The sequence below is a fragment of the Sminthopsis crassicaudata genome, chromosome 2 (assembly GCF_048593235.1).
Source record: "Sminthopsis crassicaudata isolate SCR6 chromosome 2, ASM4859323v1, whole genome shotgun sequence".
Taxonomy (NCBI): domain Eukaryota; kingdom Metazoa; phylum Chordata; class Mammalia; order Dasyuromorphia; family Dasyuridae; genus Sminthopsis; species Sminthopsis crassicaudata.
In genome coordinates, this window is record NC_133618.1 from 8,516,477 (window position 1) to 8,536,514 (window position 20,038).

Here is a 20,038-nt window from a genome sequence, read left to right on the forward strand (position 1 = left end):
AAGGGGAAGGAGTGATAAAAAGAGGGAAACTACATCCCAGGAAGAGGCATAGAAAATACACCATATCTGAGGGAACTTAGTGAGGGGGAGAATCATTGTGTGAATCTTACTCTCATTAGGAGAGGCTCAAAGAGTAAATAATTAATATATTTGTTTTTCAGAGAATTTCCTCTCACCTCATTAAAAGGGGGGAGAGGAAAAGGGAAAAGGAAAAGGAGAATAAGTGAAGGACTTGGAGGGAGAGGGGAGGGAACCTAAAAAAAAAAAAAAAAAAAAAAAGAGGGAGGGTTGCGTGTCACAAGGGGGGTCTGTAAATTAAATATCGGGGAGTGGGATCAGGGGGGTCAAGGGAAAAAAGCATAATCTGGGGATAATACGATGGCAGGAAATACAGAATTAGTAATTTTAACTGTAAATGTAAATGGGATGAATGATCTCATCAAATGGAGACGGATAGCAGATTGGATCAAAAAGCAGAAAGAACCCTACAATATGTTGTCTACAGGAAACACACTTAAAGCAGGGAGATACATACAGAGTAAAGGTAAAAGGTTGGAACAGAGCCTATTATGCTTCAGGTAAAGCCAAAAAAGCAGGGGTAGCCATCCTTATCTCAGATCAAGCAAAAGCAGAAGTAGATCTCGTTAAAAAAGATAAGGAAGGAAACTATATCCTGCTGAAAGGTAGCATAAATAATGAAGCCATATCAATACTAAACATATATGCACCAAGTGGTATAGCATCTAACTTTCTAAAGGAAAAGTTAAGAGAACTGCAAGAAGAAATAGACAGTAAAACTATAATAGTGGGAGATCTCAACCTTGCACTCTCAGATTTAGACAAATCAAACTACAAAACAAACAAGAAAGAAATTTAAAAAAGTAAATAGAACATTAGAAAAACTAGGTATGATAGACCTTTGGAGAAAACTGAATGGCAATAGAAAGGAATATACTTTCTTCTCAGCAGTTCATGGATCCTATACAAAAATAGACCATATATTAGGACATAAAGATCTCAAAATTAAATGTAGGAAGGCAGAAATAATAAATGCCTTCTTCTCAGATCACAATGGCAATTTGGAGCATTTTTTTAAATATGATTATAAATGGCTTTAACTTCTTCATCTGAAAATTGCTTGTTCCTATCTCTTGACCAGTTATCAATTAGGGAATCTTATAACATCTATTTTTAATAGTACATAGTATTATAATTAATTTTTCTTTGAATGATTGTAAACTTTGCTTGCAAATCCATTTGGTCATAGTTTTGTGATCTGTTTTAACTGTTGTTATTGCTGTTTTTTTCTTTTAAGAAACCCATTTATATGTTCAATTTCCTTGTCTATGAGAAAGTATTCGATTTCCTTCTCTCTTAATCTGTGATTAAAAAATAATCAGCAGTCAAAATTTCTCCATTTGCAATAATCAATGTTTTCATGCATGATTCGCATAGTGACAATCAATGAGTTCTTTGACTCACTCATTCTCTAGAATTAGAGTATTTAGCTATCAATTAAATTTTAATCTCTGTTCCAAGGTCCATTATTGAATGTAATTTTTATAGCTGTTTGGTCTAAAAAGAGTGAATTTAATATGCCTGTCTTTGTTTTTATAGTTATTATGCCTTATTTATTTCTATACTCTCTGGTGTTTTTAATAGAAATGGGTGTTAGATTTTATCAAATACTTTTCCTGCATCTATTGACATAATCATATGATTTTTGTTACTTTGGTTATTGATGTAGTCAATTATGCTAATAATGTTCCTAATATTGAACCAGCCCTGCATTCCTGATAAAAATCCAAGTTGGTTGTGATGTATTATCCGGGGGATGGCTTTCTGTAATCTCTTTGCTAATATTTTATTTTATTTAAGATTTCTGCCTCAATATTCATTAGGAAAACTGATCCATAATTTTCTTTCTCTCTTTTTACCCTACCTGGTTTAGGTATCAGTACCATATCTGTATCATAAAAGGAATTTGGTAAGATTCCTTCTTTTCCTATTTTTTCCAATAGTTTATATAATATTGGAATTAATTGTTCTTTAAATGTTTGGTAGAATTCACACATAAATCCATCTGGCCCTGAAGATTTTTTTGTTAGGCATTTGATTATTAGCCTGCTCCATTACTTTTTCTAAAAGGGGACTATTTAAATAATTTATTTTCTCTTCTGTTAACCTGGGCAATCTATATTTTATAAATTTTATTTTTAATAAATGAGTGTGGTTTGTTTAATGTAGTAGTAGGAGCAGGAGCAGAAGCATGTAAGTGGGGCAGTAGATAGAATAATGGACCCGAAATCAGAAAACCTGAATTCAAACTTATGGATTTGATATACAGACATTTGATCCACATAGCTATGTGTCCCTGGGTAATCATTTAAATTGTATATGTCTCAGTTTTCTCAACTATAAAATGGTGATCATAATAGCATGTATCTCCCAATGCTCATGGAAGGATAAAATGATATATAGGGAAGTTTTGGACAGTATCTGGCACATAGTGCCTAATAAAATGCCAGTTCTATTATGTCATCATCCTCATCCTCATCCTCATCATGTTAAATTATTGAATGTTACTATGAGAGGAGTCCTTTCTCCATTTTAAGGAATGGTGTGTCCACAGCATTTCATCTCAGTTCAATCAACAGATTGACAAGCATTAATTAAGCAACTATTATGTATAAGGTACTTAAGATCAAAGGAAAAAAAGAAAGAAACAGCTGTGCCTGAAAGGAGCTTACATAGCACTGGGGAAGCTACTGTGCTCATAAAAATACAGAAATAAAACACAAACAGGGTTATTTTAGAAGGAAGGCAGTAAGAATGAAAAAAGAGCAGTGAAAATATCCTTGTCAAAGGTACTGATGGAGCCAATATATGAAGGAAATTCGGATTCTAAAGGCAGAGATGAGCAGAGAAGGCATGCTGAGAAAAATAAAGACATCTAGCACACGTTTTAAGTTTTAAGACCTTCAAATTCGTTTTGGTCCATACTTTCCTTGTAATCATTCATCATTTTGGAACTCTCCCATAATGCTATCCTCTCTGTCTCTGTCTCTGTCTCTCTCTGACTTTCCTCTTTCTGTTTCAGTCTGTCTGTCTCTCTGTAAATGTAGGTACATGTCCTTGTAAACACACATATGTCATTGGCCATATGCTTTTCACCATATCTTTGTGATCCAATAACACTAACACCTTGTTGGTACTTAAATAAGACTCTTCATCCCCCAAATCCAGCCATTTTCTCTGGCTGTTCCCCACACCATGATTATTCCCTTTCCAAGTTTTTTCCTCTACTTTCTTTGGTTTCCTTAAGTATCAATTAAAAATGCCTACTACCTACATGTAAGAAGCCTTCCAAACTCTTCTCCTTTCTTCTCCAATTCCATTGTCTTCCTTTTTTTGTTAAAATTTCCATATTTTACATATAATTGATTTATACATAATTACTTGAATATTGTGTCCACCATTAAAAAAGTGAGCTCTTTGAATATAGGAATTTTCTTTTGCCTTTCTGTGTGTGCCAAATAGTTTCTGTCACATAGAAGCTACTAAATAAAATTTTATTGGAGGACCGATTATTCTGAATTAAAACTTCTGAAATTAAGAAATTTGACATAACTGGCATAAATGGCGAGGGGACTACACTGAGAGTAAATAGGACCCTGTCTCTTCGAGTGGATATTTCTGTGAACTTGAGCAAGTCATGACCATTCCCTGGATGTCAGTTTCCACTTCTGAAAAATGGTGGCCTTGTGGCCTTACACTTTATAATAACTTCCCTTTGCAATACTTTTCATGAAATAATCAACTAAAGAAACTGGGATAATGTACCTTTAAAAAAGTTTAAAGTAGGGAATAAAAGTATTCATTTCCTCAAATATCTGAATTGCTGACACGTGGGAGAGAGGTTAGATTTCTCATTAGCATGGTAGCTAAGGAAACCCAGCAGGGATCATATGGATTATGTACCATATGGGGAAAAAGATATTGCCATCAGAACAAGGAGGTGGGAGGTTAGCTGAGATATTTATGGTTAAGGTAGGATGACTCTGTAAGTATCATGTGGAGTCTCCTTTTGTGTGAATAGTTTTGGGGCTCCTCCAGAACGTTGACACCCTAACACCCTTTCATAAGTCATTTTCTTGTATGGCTTTTTCTTCTTCCCAAGTGTTTGTTTTTCTACTAGAAAAGGTTTCATATACACTAGAGAGAAGGAGAACAATTTTCCAGAAGGCAGTCTGCAATCAGCTGGTCATTCAGATGCAAACTAGCCTATACTTTGTAGTTTGATTATTCAAAGATTATTCAAAGCCTTCTCATCACTGATAAAACATGTTTGAGAAATTGCACTTTAACATTTAGGCCAGAAATGGTTATTAAGAATTTGAGCATACAGGGATCATCCAGAATGGAGGTAATAACTGAGAAGGAACTCAAATGTATGTAACCTGAATGAAATTGTCCAAAAAATAGAATTTTTTAGCTTAGCAAAAGACAAGTCAGAATAGACGAGCTAGCTATTTTCAAGTATTTGAAAGACTGCTATGTGGAAGGGAGATTGAATTTGGCCTATTTCATTGCAAAGTATAAAGTTAAGAACAAGGGCCATAAATTACAGATAAAAATGGTCTTAACATCATAAACAGGTATTTAATAAACAACATAGAGCACTAAATATCAGTGATGCATATTATGCACATCTATAAATGTATATGTATTTGTATGTGTGTACATATAAAATATACACATGTACACATACATATCTATGTATCCAAGTACATACACACACACACACACACACACACACACACATATATATATATACATGCATACAGAGAGAGAGACAGAGACACACACACACACACATAGAGAGAAGAGAGGAACAGAGAAAGGAAGGGAACAAATGAGGGAGGGAGAGAATTATGGTTAGAACATAAGTAAATATGCATATTAATATATATGTGTGTGTTTATTTATGTTAACCATGAAAAGAATAAATATAAGGGAGTGCCAAATAATTAAGTACAAATTACTTTTGGAAAGGAAAGTCAGTGCTAGTGGGATTCCAAGAAATGTTTGCACACTGACCAAAGCATAGTAGGCATTTAATAGATGTTTATTGATTGCTTAGGGGGAGATTAGAAAAGATTGCATTCTAGACTTCAGGGATGGTCCCTCCAAAGGCACAGAGATAAGAAATAGAGGATCTTGAGTAAGAAATAAAATATGAAGGAGGGAAGGCAATATCCACCAAGGCTGGAAACAAAGGTTGGGACCAGATTGTAATGAAGTCTAAAAAGCATTCTGGAAGCAAAAAGAAACCAGTAGAGTCTGACAACCTCAAATTATTTTATTTGTGAGACAGCAGACAAGGAGGGGAATGAATGTAGGTAGTTATAAAGAAACACATTTCAGTTTAATATAATGATATGATGATAGCCATCCTTATAGGGAAAAAAAAATAACAACCACTAATGAAATGGCTTGGCTTGTTGGGCTAAAAAGGAAGAACAATGTTTGATGTTTCTCTATTATTCTTGCCTTTACAAAACACTATACATGCTTTATTTCATTGAAAGATTGCTTAAGTATAAGAAATAAAGCCTTAAGTGCTCAAAGGAACTAATAATTTAGGTCAGTTCAGTTCAACGTATGTCTTTTGTGGCCTTGTTACATATCGGTCAGGCCCTGTGAAAAAAGGAAAATTTAAAGATAAACATGTGAGGGAAAAGATAAATATGGACAGTCTCTACCTTTAAGAAACATGAATATACATATTTACCTATGTACATATGTAATATATATATATATATATATATATATAAATGCATATATGTATATGTATATGTGTATGTGCATATGTATGTGAGAGAGAAAGATTGTGTATGTCTGTGTGTGTATTCATAAACAAATTTTGGGCAGGAGTGATGTAAGGAAGAAATTTTGATTTGAGGCTGGAAATGTTAGAGATTCTACCAGAGTTTAAGAAGCCTTGAATTCTAAGCAGAGAGCTGATGGATTGTGAAAGGAGAATCTCAAAGGGGGATATAGGTAGGGGAGGAGAGGATAGTGGGGAGGCAAAGGAAAAACAAAGAGCCAGAGTTTTACATGCATCTAAAGGCAATATTTCAGGGGTTTCAGCTTAGTAAACCTGCATCTCTCAGGAGGTCATAGCCTTGTGTGCACCAATAGAGGGTTGTTGCAAGATTCCCTTTTCTTCAACAGAGCTTTGTAAAATATAAATACCTTTTTGCTTTTTGTTGTTGTAGAAAACAAGCCTAATTTTAGTGCTCTTTTTCTTTGAAAACTAGTTAATGTTCTGTAATTTATTTAAAAACTCATATTTTCTTACTTTTGGATTAAAAAAGAAAACAAAAAAAAAGAAATCTTAATAATAATCTTAAAAGTTTTCTCTTTCTCCTATAATTCACGGTACTTTATTGTATATTATGTGGTTTTTTTTTTCCTTTTCTATGAACACATTATATCTTCCTCATCTTCCCATATAGATTGTAAACACATTGGGGACTAGAAGTATCTAACTGTTGCATTTGAATCTCCAACATCTATGACTAGACCTGGTACCTAATAGAACCTTCATCAATATTTGTTGATTGTCCACTTTGTTTCATAAAGATGTCATTTCAAAATATCCTCCAAACTGCTATCTTATTATCCCCTTTGTCAAATGAAGAAATGGAAACTCAGAACACTAAGGTTATGGTTTGTCTCATGACAAAATTACTAAATGCAAAAGCCAGGACTTAATCAAAATAATTATTACTCTAGGGACACTTAAACCCACTCACCTTTCTATTGAACCATGTTTTTGCAGGTCATATGAATGTAAAGTCTAATTATGACCAAAGTAGAATTGGTCCAATCAGTAAATGTACCCAGATTTATGCAGGGAAAGTATAAGGAAAAAAATGTGACTTGATATCTTTTATTTATTATTATTATTATTATTATTATTATTATTATTATTATTATTATTATTGTTGTTGTTGTTGTTGTTGTTGTTGTTATTTTAAATAGTTTTTATTTACCAGATATACACATGGGTAATTTTACAACATTGACAATTGCCATAACTTTTGTTCTAATTTTTCCCCTCCTCCCCCCCAGATGGCAGGTTGACCAATACATGTTAAATATGTTCAAGTATCTTTTGTTTATTATTTATTATTTTTTTTAATTTATAGTAGGAAAAACAACTCACTAGTTTAGAATTTATTTCTTCAGAATTAATTTTGAAAAAAAAGACAGAACCCATAAATATAATATTTCTTCTACATTCTTAAAAATGACGAACAAAACAAAGCAATCTACTTGCAAATATTATAAATTGTAACTGGAAAAATTTTACAGAAGCATGGGGATTTATATAATTTTCTTCTGTGTAACTTTAGCAATATTGTCAATCATTGTGGAGAGATTTTTTAACAGTATTGTTTTTTAAATGGAGGTATGGATTAGACAAAATGAAATTAAGTGGATTAGGAAATAGTTACTAACTGGACCCAAAATGTGGTCATTAATGTTTCAAGGTTACCTTTTTGCAAGAAGTGTCCAGTGGATTGCTTCTCTTCTCCTCCTTTCTCTTCTTCTTTCTCAAGATTCAGTATTTCATGATATGCTTCTACTTGATATGATAGTACTTTGCTAGATCTAATTTTAAAATATATTTAATATGCATACATGTAAAATCTTTAAATTTCATTAAAAACTTCTTGACATATGCTTTATGAAAGAAATTTTCCTAGAAAAGCATGAGTCTTAAAAAAAAAAAAAAAGTCTGGGCTATTCACAAACATTATATGAATTGTCAGTGAAGAAAGTAAACACAATGTTAATTGTTGTGTCTGGACCAAAGTGGGTAATCCTTTGCCCTGGTAAGATTGTATCTGGAGCAGTCTTAAATTCTCCTGTAACAGGGTAACAAGGATGGTTGATAACAATCCTAATAGGAAATGAAAGGATGACAAAGGTCATCAGAGAGTTCATACTATCTAAAAGTCTGTTTAAGGAAGAGAGAATTCAGTACTTGAAGAGAAACATTGTGAGCTAGCAACTTTAAAGGAATAAATATTTATCTAGCAACTAGCAAGATACTTTGTTAAGCTCTTTGCAAATATCTCATTTGATCCAGCAAAATACATGTTTTATAATCCCCATTTTCATCTAGGAAACTGAGGCAAATAGAAGTTAAATTATTTGATGAGGGTTGCACAGACAATAAGAATATGGGACCAGCTCTGAAGTAAATTCTTCCTGACTTCAGGATACTATATCCACTGTGTTTCTTAGGTGCCCATAATATTTTGGTACAACTTATTTGTCAGAGTCCTTCAAACCAGATCTAGATGACCAATTATCAGATAGAATACAGGGAATATCTATCAAATTATGGGGTGAATTCAATAGCCTCCAAAGTTTTCAAAGACCTGAATTTCTGTGAAAATCTTGCTTAGAAATCAGGAACTTTTATGAAGCATTTTATTATTAATCTCTTCTTCAGGAAAGCTATTAAGTTAAATTATCTTCTAATTAAATCAGTCATAATTCTATTTTGATTGAAAAATTATTTAACCACTAACTACAAGCAATAAGCTAGCATGGGATGAAATACCCAATTTCTTTGGGAGTCAGATCTCAATATGAAAAAAGAAAAAAAAAAACTGAATTAGCTCTTTATTAATCTGATCTCAATATTTTTAGTATATGCGACTTCATTTGTACAGGTTCTCATTATAGGGATAGACATAACAAGCCCACTAAAATTATTGCATGGGTTCATTCATTGCTGTGGCCAAAATCATGAATTAGATGAAGTCCAAATGTTTGGTAATGAGCAGCTCTTCATTTATGAAGGAGGGGTCTCAGGCCAAAAGATACCCTTTCTTTCCTCAAGGGTAATATGAAACATTCCCTTTGTGGTAGGGATAGACAGAGGTGGTGTCCCACTAGAACAAATTTCAAATTTCTAGGTCCCTGTGATTTTTTTTTTGTTTCCTTTTTTTGGGTTCCACATGTATAATTTAATCTGTGTAGAGAACTCCAGTTATGGGAATTTTCTCCACTCATGCAGATCTGTAATTATTAATGTTTGTGTATATATATAATATATATGAATAATTTAAGAATCTTATATATGTATATACATATAACTTAAGAATCTTATAAATTTATATATGTACAACTTAAAAATCTTATATATATATATACACACATATATATATGTATATGTATAACTTAAGAATCTTATATATGCATATAGGTATAACCTAAGAATCATATGTATGTATAACTTAAGAATCTTACATATGTATATATGTACAACTTAAGAATCTTATGTATGTATATATGTATAACTTAAGAATCTTATATATATGTACAACTTAAGAATCTTATTTATGTATGTATATATGTACACCTTAAGAATCTTATGTATATATATATATATGTGTATAACTTAAGAATCTTATATATGTATATATGTACAACTTAAAAATCTTATATATATATATGTATATATATATGTATATGTATAATTTAAGAATCTTATATATGCATATAGGTATAACCTAAGAATCATATGTATGTATAACTCAAGAATCTTACATATGTATATATGTACAACTTAAGAATCTTATGTATGTATATATGTACAACTTAAGAATCTTATATATGTATATATGTACAACTTAAGAATCTTATGTATATATGTACAACTTAAGAATCTTACATATATGTACAACTTAAGAATCTTTTATTTATATATATATATATATATATATATATATATAATATACAAATTAAGAATCTTATATATATGTATAACTTAAGAATCTTAAAGAGTTCCCAAGTGACACTGAAAATTTTAATGACCTATCCTTGGCTATTTGGGGTAGTAGATGTCCAGAAACACAACTAGAACACAGAAGTTTTAATTATATTCTTAAAATATAAGCCCATTGAGGCAAGGACAAAATTATTTTTTGACTTTCTATTCCCAGTACCTAACACAGTATCTGACATAAAGTAGGCTATAAGTAAATTCTTAATGAAATGAATCAAATTAAATTTCTAATAGCAAAGTCTGGCATTTCTCTGCTCTGCCACGGTCTTCACTTTGCTATCTAGCTACATATAGAAAAACATTCTTATTTCAGCAAAAGTGAAACTAAATGGCCCCTCAGATTCCTTCTAATTTTGAGTTTCTCTGATTCTGTGAAATGTATTTATTACCAAAGCTAGACCCAAAATAAGCTTACTCTTCCTGATCCCCACTTTTTCCTCTGTAAAGCTGGGATAATGATGCTTAGACTGCCTCCCTTCCAAGAGTGTTGTGGGAATCAGATGAGATAATGGAGGTAGAGTGCTTTATAAGTCATAAAAGGCTATATTACAGGCAGCTATCTCTATTATGCTGTTGTCTTTGAGTAATTGGATACACCCCATCTATGACTGATGGTGTTGCTACATCCTGCAAATGGCTTCTGATGTGTTAAGTAACTGATGAAGGGTACATCATTTTAAGCTCACGAAGAGGCGTCCTCTCCATTTTCACCACCTCTCCCTCACACGTATTATAAATATCTGTTGAGGTGGAAGATGATGACAGGCCCATCTTGTTCCATACTCTTAAAAGCAAAATGACAAGGCCACTAGCAGGGAACACAAATTGAATTAAGCTTCATTCTTTAGTATGTTAATCACCTAAGGCTTCCTTTGGAGCACAGAGACCATAATGATTGGGAAGCATCAAAGAAACATGGTTAGAACTCAACATCTCTAGATTGAGCACTGGTTCAAATCCTACCTCTTATTGTTACTGTTGGGTTGTTTCAGTCATGTGCAATTCTCTATGACACTGTTTGGTATTTTCTTGGCAACAATATGGGACGGTTTGTCCTTTCCTTCTCCCATCATTTTGACAGATGAGGGATTAAGGCATACAGGATTAAGTGACTTGCTCAGGGTCATACAGATATTAAATATCCAAGGTTGGATTTGAACTCATGAAGATGAGTCTTCCCAATTCCCAGCCCGGTGGCCTATCCAGTGTGTCACTTAACTTTCTCCCAAATCCCAAGTCAATCAATTACTAGCTATGCAAATGTGGACAACGAAGTTAAAACTTACTTCTCTCTCTTTTTTTTCATAAGAAAAATAGTACTATGTATAATCCATATTAGGGAAGGGATGGGTAACAAAGGGAGGGGAGAAAAAAATTTGGAGCTCTCAATCTTACTAAAATAAGAGTTGAAAACTATCTTTACACATATTTGAAAAAGATAAAGTACTATTGAGGAACAAAAAATAAGTTGTTTTAACATGTAATTAGGGAAAATAAAATATTATTTAAAAAGAAAAAGAAAATAACAACAAACAAAAGTGGTAGTGAGAAATGAGAGTGATCTTACTGTACACAGAACAATTATTATGAGATTCACAAACATTCAAAGCCCAGCTCAGAAGTCTCTGATAAGAAAATGATACCTCTGACTCTTTCACTTAATCATGTAGCACTTTCTGTTATCTTATGTTCTACTAGTTCAATGATCTTTTAAGTCCTTAGTTTATTCACTCAACAAACATTAAGTTTAGCACATGACCTGAAAAAGCATGAACATGGAGGAAAATATAGTATCTACCTGTCATCTCATAGAAATTTGCCTAAACTTGGACCCTTCTTATTATTAGAGTTATTTTATAAGAAGGCCTATGGGCTTTCTATGGCCTTGAAATGCCACAATTAATATTTGATACCTTCCAACTGTTTATATGCAGAAGAAAACAAATTTTTGCCCATTTAGTTGTCATATCATTAAGTTGATTATGACCAATGGGCCAAGGGGCTTTGTATTGTTACATAGATCTGACCCCATCCTGTCTAGAGATATTGGCTGCTTCTTTGGAAGTATCATGGTATTTGCTTTTCTGCAATCTGGGAGTATCTGTTACTTTACCAAATTGTACAAATATATTTCAGTGACTTAGAAGTTGCTTTCTTTCAGTACCAGAGAATCTAGTTTATTTAGACAAAGTGACTTAATTTCTAAAAGTGGAGCTAGATGCTCCACTTCCTTCTTAAGTTAGGTCTTATCACCCTGCTTGCCATTTTGTCATTCCTGGTCTTGATCTACAAGGTTGAAAGGGACATATAAACAAAGACACTGTAGAAACAAAAAGAAAATTCTTTTTGAGTGAAAAACATAGAAGCAAAATACGGATTAACAATCTTCTCTCTCTTTTGACTTCCTTCCTTTCTTTCTCCCTCCCTCCCTTCCTCCATTCCTTTCTTCCTTCCTTCTCTCCCCCACTCTTTCCTTTCCTATCTTCTTTCCTTCCTTCCTTCTGTCTCTCCCTCCTTCCTTTCCTACCTTTCTTCCTTCTTCTTTTCTTCCTTCTTTTTCCTTCCTTCCTACCTTTCTTCCATTTATTTCTTTTTTTGTCTTTTCCCCATTCACTTTTATTAATTGTATTTATAAGAAATACAATGATTATTTTCTCATTTTTCTTATATTTTAGGATAAAGATAAGATAATTTTTTTTTCTGGTACAAGTTGCTAACCTTAAAGTGTGCATTTATATTCAGTTGTCTGCAAACTATTGCATTGGAAGAACATATTTTATATATTATACTTATATAATATATAACACATGTATATGTATAAAGTATATGTATATAATATGTAACATATATAATGAATGTATAACATATGTATATGTTACACTGTGTGATTTCCATTTGTGCATGTGTTTTATAGTTTAAAAAAATCATATATGAAGCACTTTTCTGTAGGCTTACCCAAATGTCTTTGAGGCAATACCAGTATCATTTTCAGCAAATATAACAAGGATGACATATATCATCATCATATTCTGTTGGCCTTTGATTTCTTGTACTCAGTATATACATTTTTTAAAAAATTCAGATAATATGGAATGGTGACATATTAAAACCATCAGTTTTATATTTTAATGAATGAATATTATGACCTAGGGGGTTATGGGAAAGAGATCAGTCTAAGAAATGATCTTTTGAGTTTTCTGAGTGGATGAAGGCCAAGAAGAATATCTTTTTGATTAATTCATATAAACCACACACTTAGCTTAATGAGATAAGGATAATTACCCACAAAAGTTAGATTATTAAGAAATAAAATAAGCTAACCATTGAGAATCAAAGTGAAGTGAATACTTCTTGATAGCTCCCTCTGTTATAGCATAAAGTGTGTCTAACTTCTGGAGTGAATATGCTTGTTCATAGAATTTTGTTCATATTATTGAACTGTGTCAGATAAATGGTTGGCAATACCCTTGGCTACTTAACCTCATGTGACCTGTATCATAGGGTTTTAGGGAAAAAAAATTCCCATTATAAACCACAAAGCAAGACATAGATGTAAATCATTCTTAAGGTTTCATATTGTAGATATTGTCACAATTTTCTATTCTTATTTTCTCATTCTCTCAAATGTGAAAATACAGTAAGTTCAATATTCTTTATGAACCTTAATTAATAACTCATGTATAGAGTTAGACTTAACCAGGAAAGTTATTTGAAAGGTATTTCCTGGAAGATTCCAATCTCCATCACTTTTAACAGGTTTTTCAGTGGATCACCCACACTGGAGCCATTAAAAAAAAAAATGAATCACATTTGTCACCATGAGGCAGAGGGGCAACCCACGCAGATAAAACAACCAACAACAAGAAGAAACAAATAACAGAAACACAACATTTATAAAGTATTTTAAGTAAATAGATACATTTTGCAAAATGTTTTGCATTCATTGTTTCATTCACTGCTTACCACAACAGTGGGATCTATGTTATCATCTTCCACTTTACAGTTGGAGAAACTGAAACATAAAGATGATATTATGTGACAAGAGTAACAAAGCTAATTATTGCCTCAGGCAGGATTTGAACTCAGGCTTTCCTAACTCCTAGTCTGGTCCATTCCATTCCCAGGAGTGAAATTCAATGATTCCCTAGATTTGTGGTCTGCTGCTATTTTGCCCATTCATGCTATGTTTTTAGACATAGAAATCGAATAAAATTGAGATTGAAGGGACTCTATGGTCCTCTTTGATAAATTTTCAATTCTCCTTTCTTTGGAAAATGCTTCTGTGTATATGATCAGGGATGTCTTATTTTGTTGTTTGTGTTGTATAACTAACTTTCTCACAATTACGGTTAAGATAGTTTTGCTCTAATCTGGAATTATGCCCAAAAAGTTATCAAACTGTGCATACCCTTTGATCCAGCGGTGCTGCTACTAGGCTTATATCCCAAGGAAATACTAAAGACAGGAAAGGGACCTGTGTGTGCCAAACTGTTTGTGGCAGCCCTTTTTGTAGTGGCCAGAAACGAAAATGAATGGATGTCCATCAATTAGAGAATGGTTGGGTAAATTATGGTATATGAAGGTTATGGAATATTATTGTTCTGTAAGAAATGACCAGCAGGAGGAATACAGAGAGGCTTAGAGAGACTTACATCAATTGATGCTGAGTGAAATGAGCAGAACTAGGAGATCACTGTACACTTCAACAACAATACTGTATGAGGATGTATTCTGATGGAAGTGGAAATCTTCAACATAAAGAAAAGCCAACTCACTTCCAGTTGATCAATGATGGACAGAGGTAGCTACACCCAGAGAAGGAACACTGGGAAATGAGTGTAAACTGTTATCATTTTTTGTTTTTCTCCCGAGGTTATTTTTGCCTTCTGAATCCAATTCTTCCTTTGCAACAACAACAACAAAATTTAGTTCTGTACATATATATTGTACCTAGGATAAACTATAACATATTTAATATGTAGGGGAATGCCTGCCATCTAGGGGAGGGGGTGGAGGGAAGGAGGGGGAAAATTCAGAACAGAAGGGAGTACAAGGGATAATGTTGTAAAAAATTACCCATGCATATGTACTGTCAAAAAATGTTATAATTATAAAATTAATAAAAATTTAAAAAAAATACTTTTGCTCTTCAATGAATAAAACTCTTACTCATAACATACCTGTCTTGATGATGATGATATAAGGAGGATGGCAACGATGGATGTTGGCCCAAAATGAACCCTGATCAAAGGTCTTTATTTATGTATGTCAGCAAGAGATTAGGGGAAAAGAACTTTTAGAGATGAGTGTAAATGTTGGCAGCAGGAGGGAGGAATAAATAATGTCCTTGCAGGAGATAGGGAAAGGATTCTTTGTTGGGATTTGTTACTGTTGAGAGGATTTTTAAATTTTCTCTATAGCAAAATAGATAATTGAAGTAGCTGCCTTTAGAAGGTAGGTTTCACTGGGAAATGAGTGTGGACTGCTTCATTTTTGTTTTTCTTCCCAGTTATTTTCACCTTCTTTCTAAATCCAATATTTCTTGCACAATGAGAGAACTGTATAAATAAGCACACATATATTGTATTTAAGATATACTTTAATATGTTTAACATGTATGAGATTGCCTGCCATCTAGGGGAGGGATGAAGGAAAAAGTTGGAACAGAAGTGATTGCAAGGGTCAATATTGAAAAAGTACCCATGCATATATTCTGTCAATAAAAAGCTATAATAATTTTTTAAAAGGGGGAAAAAAAGTTTGTTTCTTGTTCTTTTTGCTTGGATAGAAATCTAGTTAATGACAATGTTCATCTGGGACACTTATAGTAAGTAACTTGATTCTTATTTCACTCACAATAATCTGCATAATAAATTATCTTGGCAGTGTACAGTGAAGGACACTAGGTGCCACAGTGAGCCTGGATTAAGGAAGACCTGAGTTCAAATATAGATATTTACCAGTTGTGTGACCCTGAATAAGTCACTTAATCACTGCCTGCCTCAGTTTCCTCAACTATAAAATAAAGGCATTCACAACTCCTCATACCACTGTTGTGAGGATCATTTTAGATAATAATATAAAGGACTTAACAAAGGGCTTGGTACATAGTAGGTTTTATATGCGTGCTTATTCCCTTCCCTTCACTTGAAGTCCACATACCAAGACCTTCCATCCTTGTCTATGGCACAAATTACTATCTCAACCCTTCCAGATTCCCTAGATGTTCCCTGTGAGAACAGGAAGGGGTTAAATTAAGAACCTGAAGGAAAGATGAGGCTTTTGTCTTGGGAGACACAGAATTTGAGAATGTTTAGTGTGTTGGTTCCAAAATGGTGAGGGGTCACCATTTAATTAAAAATCAACAACAAAAAACAAAAAACAACAACAACAACAACAACAAAAAAAAAAAAACTGGAGAGATCTCTAGAAGCAAAGCAAAGTTTGTTATACATTCTTGGGAGAAGGGCATCCCACCCATACAGCAGGCCATTGAAGGGAGAAAGCACTTCCTGTGGGTAGGGTTAACAATTTAATCCCTAATGCAAATACCCCCTCCCACTTCTGACCCTCATCCAATGAGGATGACTCATCCAGTGACCCAATGAGGGTCTCACATTCTAAAGGAGGGAACTGCCCAAGAAATTGAACTTGACCAATAAGTATATAGTTGCCTATATTTGATTGAAATAGGGAGAAAAATGATGTCTTGGGAGGACAGCAGGAAGGAGACTTAGGTATGCCCTTGGATCAGTGCTCAAATCCGCTGGAACTCTGTCTTCCTAGAAATCAGCCAGAGTCAGGATAATCAAGTCTTTATTCTTGTTCTTTTGAGGTCACAGTCAGGGGATTAGATCTAGCAATCTCCACACCTCCTTCCTCTCTCTCCACCACCATGAATGCCTCAATATCCTCTTTCTACTCCACCCACTCATGTCACTTCCCCTTCTTTTTCCACACCCATCAATCCAGCCAGCACAGAATAGTTGGGGAGGGTCATCCTTCAAACATGTTAATAGAGAATTGTCCAATTGGCAATTAGTCTCATGTGCTCCATTATCCAAGTGCATTCGCTCAGTTCTAGCCCTTTGCAAAAGTCCTTCAGGCCTACTCAAATTCTGAAGAAGATGAAGCCTGACTCAATTTTCACAACTATCTTGAAAGATCTCACTTGATCTCATTCAATTAGTAATGAGATATTTTATTTAGAAATGAGTTTAGGTGCCTATTATTTAAAGCAAATGATCAAAGAAGAATCAAAAACTTGAGGTGATAAATTGAAATAGACAGTTCAAGGATTATCATATGAGAAAGGACTAAACTTGCTCTGCTTGGCCCCAGAATCAGAACCAGTTGTAGATGGCAGAGATTTTAAAGAGGAACATTTAGATTCCTTATCACCCTCTCTTCAAAAAAGATTCCTAATCATGAAAGTGCTCCAAAGTGGATCTCCTACTTTCCCCAAAAGAGGATGGATCTTTTTCCTCCTTGGAAGGCTTCAAACTGATTACTTTTCTTACTAACCATATTGCAGCATGTATATACCTTCATGTACTGATTGATGAGTGTTCTTTTTTTTCTCAGATGCTGTGCTTCCATGATCTTTGTTTTTATTACTGTATGAGCTCTAAATGTCTTTCTAAGCTTGTAAAGGAATATAGTTTCTAAGGAAACATCACGGTGATTTTGGGGAGCTTCTTTTCTAACAATCTGATTCCAAAGTCCTCTGGTTTTGTCCTCCCACCCAACCTAGGAATGCTATTGTTCTGACAATCTGTCTGATAGTGAATAGACCACTCCTCAGTCAGATAGCTTCTGGCTTTAGGATAGTCCTACAGCTCAAACTCCAGAAACAATAATGAATAAACCACTCCTCAATTCCGCTCAGATTGATCAGTGATAATCAAATTTCCAAGACATCCTCTGAGCCATAGAATCAGCATGTCAATGATAAAAAGCTAGATAAAGAAGTCTCCTCTATTTTATGACTTTGCTGATTTCTTTTTGAATTTAGTCCACTTGTAATCGTGGTAAAATTACAATAAAACTTTGCCCCTTGACTAGGAAATGGGTTCAAGCCTGCAAATTCTTTTGAGACACCTGGAGACCCTGGTCTGTGACCCCAAATTTTGGGGGTTCTCTTTTCAATCTCAACAAAAGCAAACTATTTTTGCTTACAAAAAAATAAGTTCTTCTGGGTGTTCCTTTTTCTTCTGGTTCTTTTTTTTTTTTTTTTTTTTAACAACATAACTAAAGTGGAAATATATTGTACATGATTGTACATGTATAACCTGTATCAAATTGCTTGCTATCTTGGGGAAAGGGGGAAAGGAGAGAGGGAGAAAAATTTGGAACTCAAAATTTTATAAAAATGAATGTTGAAAACTATCTTTTTATGTAATTGGAAAAAAAATGCTATTAAATGAAAAAATATGAATTATAATAATGATAATGGTGATAATAGCAATCAGACTCCCCTTACCTATAAAGCAAAATTAAAATTAAAATTAAAAAGGATTGTCACAAGTATGAGTAAAACAGCTTGTTCCCTGAGGGGCTCTGGCAGTGGGAACTCTTGCACTAAAGAGAAGCACTACAGCTCCTGGCTTAGGGTCTATGCTCTATTAATCTCCAATAATAATCTCTAGCTGCAGATGTAAATGTTTTATTACTTCTAAATGAACACACTAGTATAATTGAAAAATCTGAATGAGAAATGCCTGCCATTGCTCTGTCCCATCTCCCAGTAGCCAGACACATTCTTCATGCCTAATTTGGTGTTTGCAGTTGGCTAGGTAACTTGTTAGTTTTAAATCACAACTTATTTTTGCCCCCCAAACTCATAGAGCAGTATAAAGTCAAATTAGAGAATACATAGAGAGAGGCCTGGGATTCATTGACAATGGCTCTTTCCTCAAAGGATTTCAATCTGAAAGGTCAGAATCCCAAGATGAAGCATTGGAATGGCATGCGTGGGGCACAGAGTTGTATGGTGAACCTCAGAGTTCCATTTTAAAGTTAAATAAAGTGAGGACTAGTAAAATGAACTGACTTGTTCCAAATCCTATAGATAGTGTCAGAGACAAAATTTGAACCCTGATCCTTTTTATCCAGAATTACTGCTCTTTCCACTGTCATATTCCTGCTCAGATGAGCAAGAACACCTCTCTGTTCTCTGTATACTCTCACTTTCTAGGAATCTCTAGATCCAAGGTCCATAAAAGACAATATATATATATATGTATATATATATATATATATATATATATATATATATATATACATATATATATATGTATATATGTATATATGTATATATATATGTATATATATATACATATATATATACATATATACATATATACATATATATATATATATGTATATATATATATATATATATATGTATATATAATCAGAAAAAATATATGGGCTGTTCAATTAATGAAATGGAGGGATGAAAAGCAGCCTAAGCATTGCTCCAGTGTCCACCTTTGTGAGTAAAGCTGGCCTGGAACTGGCGAATTAGAGGATTCCTTCCTTCCCTTCTTCCCCTCTGTCCCTTTCCTCCCCTCCTCTATTCCCTCCTCTACCTCCCCCTTCTCTCCCCTATGTTCTCCCTATTTCCCTTCCTCCTTTTTTCCCTCCATCCCTCCATCACTTCTTCCCTGCCTTTCTTTCTATCTCCCTTCTTTCCTTCCTTCTTCCCTTCCTTCCTTTCTTTCCTTTCTTTTTTCTCCCTTCCTTCCTTTCTCCCTTTCTTTCTTTCTTCCTTCCTTTTCCTTCCTTTCTTCCTTTTCTGTCCTTCCTTCCTTCTTTCCTTCCTTCCTTGCTTCCTTTCTTGCTTCCTTCCTTCCTTCCTTTCTTCCTTCCTTTTCCTTCCTTTCTTCCTTCTCTATCCTTCCTTCCTTCCTTCCTTCCTTCCTTCCTTCCTTCCTTCCTTCCTTCCTTCCTTCCTTCTTTCCTTCCTTCTTTCCTTTTCTTCCTTTTTTCCTTCCTTTTTACCTCTTTGCCTCCTTCCTTCCTTCCTTCCTTCCTTCCTTCCTTCCTTCCTTCCTTCCTTCCTTCCTTCCTTCCTTCCTTCCTTTCTTCCTTCCTTCCTTCCTTCCTTTCTTCTTTCCATTGAGGTTCAGAAAGGAGACCCCAAAAGGTGGAGGGTCACAG